Source organism: Apodemus sylvaticus (genome assembly GCF_947179515.1).
Source record: "Apodemus sylvaticus chromosome 5 unlocalized genomic scaffold, mApoSyl1.1 SUPER_5_unloc_1, whole genome shotgun sequence".
Taxonomy (NCBI): Eukaryota; Metazoa; Chordata; class Mammalia; order Rodentia; family Muridae; genus Apodemus; species Apodemus sylvaticus.
The window spans coordinates 385205-391947 of record NW_026262993.1 but is presented as its reverse complement, the minus strand read 5'-3'; the positions used below and the strand labels follow the sequence as shown (position 1 = coordinate 391947).

General features: G+C 39.0%; 1 pseudogene; it reads left to right on the top strand.

Annotated features, from left to right (window-relative positions):
* Window positions 1-983: 983 nt before the first annotated feature.
* LOC127676042 (leukocyte immunoglobulin-like receptor subfamily B member 4A) lies at window positions 984-4045 on the top strand (annotated as a pseudogene).
* Window positions 4046-6743: the final 2698 nt, after the last annotated feature.

Genomic DNA, 6743 nt, shown 5'->3' with positions numbered 1-6743 from the left:
AATCCCCATCATCCATAATAAATTGCTTATATGAATAGTACACAAAAAATGTGTTGACATCACAGGTTCTGATATTGAAAAAGGAAACCCCATCTTTCTTTCAAGGCATCCTCAGAGGATAAATATCCTCAATGCACAGGCATCACGAGGACATGTTGATACTATTATCTTTTCGGCTAATAGAAGCCAGTCACTATAGTTCAGGTGGAAGAATGGACGATTACAGTATTAAACTGAATAATAAATCTAAAGGTTCCTACATTCTCATGCCCAAAAACTAAAGTTAAAACTCTAGAATAAGAAAGACCATAAGTTAAAAATCTTTGAGGATGATCTAAGTCTTGTGGTATCCACACATTTACAACATCTTGATAATGCAAGCATGTAGAAAAAGAGGTCAGCCTCACAGAAACAAGGAAAAAGAGAGAAAAGTCTTGGTAAAGTGTTGTTCCCTAGTTGCAATGGATCAGGACAATTTGGCATAGTGAAGCAGACCACTGGAGCATAGCCAGCAATGGGACCTGACGTGCTATGAGATAAACCTTCAGGAACATATGATTAGAGTCTGTGAAGCCCCTTTGGATTACATCTTCCAATTGAAAGAGCATGGATGGCTCTTGTCTTAGAACACAGTCTTGGTTTTGACCAACATCACATTTCCCTAACCTGCATGTATAATTGTTTCTAGTTTAAAAGATAATGTCCTTCCTTTTGAATGTACTCTGGCTTGGAAAACAGAGGAATGGTGGGAAATCTTTGAGAAATAGAAAAAAAATTCTTTAAAAACACTTCAGAGACCTGAGTGATTACTCAATCCTCTCTACTGAGGAAAATACAGAAGTTACTCCTGTAATAGCTAGGATGTTAAAAAACCCCAACAGGAAGAACCCGCCCACAAGATGATATCTGTATAGTGCCTGATGTTACAGAATATTTGCCAGACTGGCTCAGGAGAACATCTATGGACACTGCCAGGAATCACCATGATGGCCATACTCACAGGGCTTTTGTACCTGGGTGAGATATGAACAGGGGGTGTGGATACTTATGTCTGTAAGGGAACCTACTCAACAGCCAGTTTTAATTTCACATTGACAATCTAGGGCATCCCATCTGCCTCTCAATGTGAAAAGGACTGAGAGAAAATTTTCTTTCAGGTCTTGTTGTGGAACCCAGGACTGCAGTACAGGCAGGTGAGTGTCTCCAGCCATCCCCGGATTTGATTCTTCAGTATGATGAGAAAATCTCTATTTTACTGTCTAGAGGGTCCAATATTGACCATGGTAGTGGGGGGGAAAAAGCATTCGTGTGATAATGTCTTCTTCCATGGGAGTTTTATGTTCTAAGATATGATGTCGAAGGAAGATGTTCTTCTGGGACTCAGCCTTTGATTTCTTCACAGAACACCTCCCAAAGCCAATTATCTGGGCTGAGCCATGCTCTGTGATTGCCTTACATACACCTGTGATTATATGGTGTCAGGATTCCTTTTGAGGCCCAGGAGTATCGTCTGTATAAAGGGAGAAGTGTAGATCCTTGGGACACTCAATTTCCTCTGGAAACCAGGAATAAGGCCAAGTTTAGCATTCAATACATGGCAATTGCCTATGCAGGCATCTATAAGTGTTATTATAAGAGTGATGCTGGATTTTCAGGGCACAGTGATGCCATGGAGTTGGTTGTGACAGGTGAGTGGAAACTCAGGTATCCCAGCATGGGCTATATGCTAAGATGGATATCTATTTTCCAGTAGCTCTTCTCTCAAGTCCAATCCTTTAGGATAATGTGTGTAACTCATCATCATTTCACATTCTACTTCTTGTATGCCAGGAGCATATGGAAATCCAAGCCTGTCAGTCTGGCCCAGCCCTGATGTGACCTCTAGAATTTTCATAGCCTTTATGTGTAGCTCACACATAGGATTTGGCAGATTCATTCTGATCCAGGAAGGAAAAAACCACCTGTTATGGATCCTGGACTCACAGTATCAGGACAATCATTCATTCCAGGCTACTTTTGTTGTGGATGCTCTTACTCCCAAACACAATGGAACATTCAGATGTTACGGCTTTTTTAAGAATAAACCTCAGGTGTGGTCAAACTCAAGTGACCCCCTTGACCTCATGGTCTCAGGTAATGTTCTCACATTGTTCTTTTTCCTAAGATGATCTCTAGCTTAGAATAGGAGGGAGGATTTCGTCATTTAAAAAAATCTTTATGAGGGCTGGAGAGATGGTTTAACGGGTTAAGAGCACTGACTGCTCTTCCGAAGGTCCTGAGTTCAAATCCCAGCAACCACATGGTGGCTCACAACCATCCGTAAAGAGATCTGATGCCCTCTTCTGGAGTGTCTGAAGACAGCTACAGTGTACTTAGATATAATAATAAATAAATCTTTAAAAAAATCTTTTTGATACAAAAAACATTTATCCCTCATTATAAGTTTATTACTCAGCATCCCCTAAAATAAGTTCCTCCAGCATTCACTGTAGCTTAGAAGAGGTGTTTGAGGGAAACGTACAATTCACCAAGTAATTAGACGTTGTCACTATACTATTTACATTTCTACTGTTTTCTTAAATCACCATGATGTAAAACAATACATGGAGAAAAGTGTTTATTCCATTTGATAGCTTATAGTCCATCATGGAAAGAATTAGGGGGATATACTCAAAGTAGTAACTGAAGCATAAGCCATGATTTAGTACTATGACAGGCTTTCTCCCCAATACCTATTAAATTGCTTTAACCTCAAGATCCAACTATCCAGGGTCAAAATCACCCATGGATATTTGGCCTTCCCACATCAATTGTCAATAAATCAGAAACCTTTCCACGTTTTTCCTGCAAGTCAATATGATACACATATTTTGAAGTTTCATTGATGACTCTAGCTCATATGAAGTTAGCAAAAAATCTAAACAGAACATGCCTTCAGTGCTATAATTGGTCCTTCATTCTCAATTGTCTTTACTTCCTAAAATACTGTGCCTAACCTCAAGGTAATAGCTCCTCAACAGAGGCATTTGGTATTCATAATGCACACACTCAGTCAAGTAATTGTCAGTCCCTGAGAGTTTCTATCCTTTCCAGGATTAAATGATATGCTTTTTGGAGTATTGGCTGTGAGAGCCGTGATCTTTACAGAGGTCCAAGAACCCATAGGCCCAAAATTTGTATACAACAGCATTATATCTGAATGAACTTATGGTGCAAAATGAGGACCCATAGAATAAGGCAGGGCATAGTCAAGAGTTGGGAGCTCAAACATTCACTTCTGCTTCCATTTTAGCAGATACCAAAGAGAAGTCCCCTACCCATACTGAAGATGGTAAATGATGACTCTCCTGGAGGGGATACACATTGTGTTGAGATATGTTGGTGAAGCCTGCAGTGAAGTTCAGAAATTGGGCAACTGGACTTGCTCTCCACTTAAATGACTGATTCCTTACATAGCTTATGGTCCAATATCTTTCTCTACTTGTATTTCAGACCCTCCTTAACTCCACCTTTTATCTCCTGCTTTCATGAAAACACTGAATAATTTTTTTCTAGGCTCCATCTCCATGAACAAATTTTAATGAGTATTTAATGGATATCACAATGTCATTTTGATATTCTGACTGAGGAAAAATCTCTTTGCTGACCTTTTATCTTATTTCTGCAAATTAAAATAACAGATTGTCCCATACTTTGACATAATTTAATGAAATTCTTTGATTCTTTGTGTCCTCAGACAATAAGAACATTCAGATAGCATGAATAATTAAGAAGCAGGTGACAAAGAAATTTCCAAATTAAGAGATAGGCACAAAGAGTCTAGTTCTTTCAGGGAGAGGGAGCCTCTATGCCCAAAAATTTAATGCTAGAAAATTTTGGCATGACTTTAATTCTCTGACTTCTTTATACAGAAACCACATCCTCACACCACCAAGGTCACACAGTTGAAAATCTCATCAGAATGCTTTTAGCTGCCTTGGTTCTTGTGACTCTAGTGATGCTGCTCTTAGAGGCTTGGACCTTCAAGAAAGTGGAACAAGATTGAACCAGGAGATAAACAAGAAAGACTTCTAGGCTCCACACCTGAACAGACCACTGAAACGTGTCGAGCGATCCCATACATGTGTGTAAAATCTAGGTATTCCTTAAGGTTTTATACTCAGAGAAGGTCAATGTAATAAGCATATTCTGAGTGTGGGGAATTCTGGGGATTACATTCAGGAGGATTTGTCTTGTTCCTCTCTGATCCTCTCCCCACACTTCACTGTGAATATTTGCTCACTTCTTCTCTTTTGAACAGCAGGCGTTATGCATGCTCTGAAACTTTCCATCAGCTTCAAATAACATTTCCTCTAAATTTCCTGAGTCAATATTGTTCATCATGAGCTTTTACCTTTATCACTGACAAAGACAACAACCATACTCACAGTTAGTACATCTCCTCAAACTTCAGAGACGTTAGGACAATTATTCTGAAGCTGTGCACTTTTCACATCATTTTGCACTAGCACTCATGAAACACCATTTTATTAAACAAGGTGTCCACTCCATATTTGCTAATCAGTATGTGCATTACTTCAAATGATCTCATAATTCCAAGTTAAAGTCATATGTGGGTGGTTCTATGTTATGGACCGTCCCAACCAGAACTAAATCCAAGGGAGAATTCTGGATATCAGGAGAGCAAACAGGTCCAGTAGGTAACAAACAGAAACAACCACACACAGAAGCAGCTGGAATCTGATTTTTTTTTTTTTTTTTTGGTATCTCCTAGTCCAGTCCAGTTAACATCTCAAAATAAGCATCACATTCATCTGTTAAACCTTCCGTTTTCTCAGGCAGTACAGGGTGTTTACACATTGTAACATCTCAAAATAAGCATCACATTCATCTACTAAAGCTTCAGTTTTCTCAGGCAGTACAGGGTGTTTACACATTGTCCGTCCATAATCCAGTTGGACAATTGGCACATGCATTTAAACTGCTTCACTTGGCCCTGCTTTCTTGCTAGCCTGGGACCTGGTGAAGGGCAGCTCCCTGGCCTAGCTTCCCAGTGTTTATTGTGGCATTGCAGAGCTTGGGAAGCTGCCTGGCTCACGCTGTCTTCCAAGAGCACCTCTGCCTAGTAGGCCCACTGCATTCTTCACTGTGCCATGCCAGGGGCCACCACAAGCCACAAGCGATCAGCTCTGGTAACCGCCTCTAGCCCCCAGCTCAGTGAACTAACCAGTTCCAGCCCTTAGGCCCAGTCCGGTGAACTAACTAACTAACTACCCAGTGTCTCTCTGAGTAAAAAGTATCTACAGTCTCCTGAATCACACCTGGATAAGCTAAAAAATGTTGTTTTGCCCAAGGACTCCCTGCAAGGGGTCTGCAAAGTTCCTCACAGGCTTCCATTGCTATCCAGGTAAGCCTGGGTAGAGATAGCCTGTCTGCATAACAAACAAGGTCAAGAGTTAAAGGCAGAACAGGACAGACAGGTCTGCTGTGGATGTCCCTGAGATATCCAATTCAGTTGCAAAACAGAAAGCCAGGCCTCTGTGGTGGGGAAAGTAGATTCAAGCTATGTACCCACTCAAATGTAAATTCTTTCTACCTTGTCCAACACCTACTTGTAAGGCAAGGACATTCTATAAGGTTCTTCATATGTAAATATCCTTAGTCTGGGCTCAGTGTTTCAAATCTGTCTTCCCTGCAAGGATGACTAAAAACAAAAAGGAATCTGCGACTTTAGAGTTCCTGGAGAATTCTACAGCCTGGTAAAAAATGCTTTTTCTACCATATTTGGAGTCATACTACAATATATCCTATATATATATATATATATATATATATATATATATATATATATATATATATATATATATATCCAAAATATAATTACATAAACGATTGGAACAAAGTGTTGCAGAACATTTTTGGTTGCAAGATGGATTCTTTTACATTATAATATGCTCGGTATTACTTAGTTCTGGACACTAGGAAGGAGAGTTTCAGAAGTATAGTAAATTGCCAACCGAGATTTTTAGCTTCTGAACTTACAGGGTGTTCCACAAATTTCCCAGGAGACATTTCTCACCTCTGTCTGTAAAAATTTGTTTTACAGATATCACTGGGTCACTCTGGCAGTTCTGAAGTGATACATACTTGTAATTTGAAATCTCACTCTTCACTGATGTTTACCTCAAAAGTATTTTTTTAATGCCCCCTTAGTATACCTGGGTATAATCATTAATTCTGAATATTAACTTTCCCCCCTAATTAGGTAAGCAAGGTTTCTTTTTAAAGACAATTTATTAATTCCTTGAAAATCTCATGCAATATATTTTGAGCATATTTCTATCCTCTCCACAGCTTCTCTCCAATAGTCCCTTATATGCATACATTTTAAGAGCTTCTGGGAAGATAAAATAATTTGTGTAAAATTAAACCTTTATTCCTTTTTAGCAGATGTTGAGTGTCATATCTCTTTGACAACTTGTTTATTTTAACAAAAAATATGCACAAATTATTTACTGTACTTGTCTGAGAAGGAGCACATTGCATCTTCCTCATTTCCACAGGGCATTTCTGACTTAATCTATTAATATAATGTTACTTTCAACTTCTTCAAGTGTGATCTCATTACAAAGATGTTGTTCTATATCCCTATGTTCCTGTGGGAATTTATGAGTATTGGCCATTCAACAATAAAAGTAGTGCTTCTACCTTGATCTTCATATTTATTGTTCTCTAAATTCATG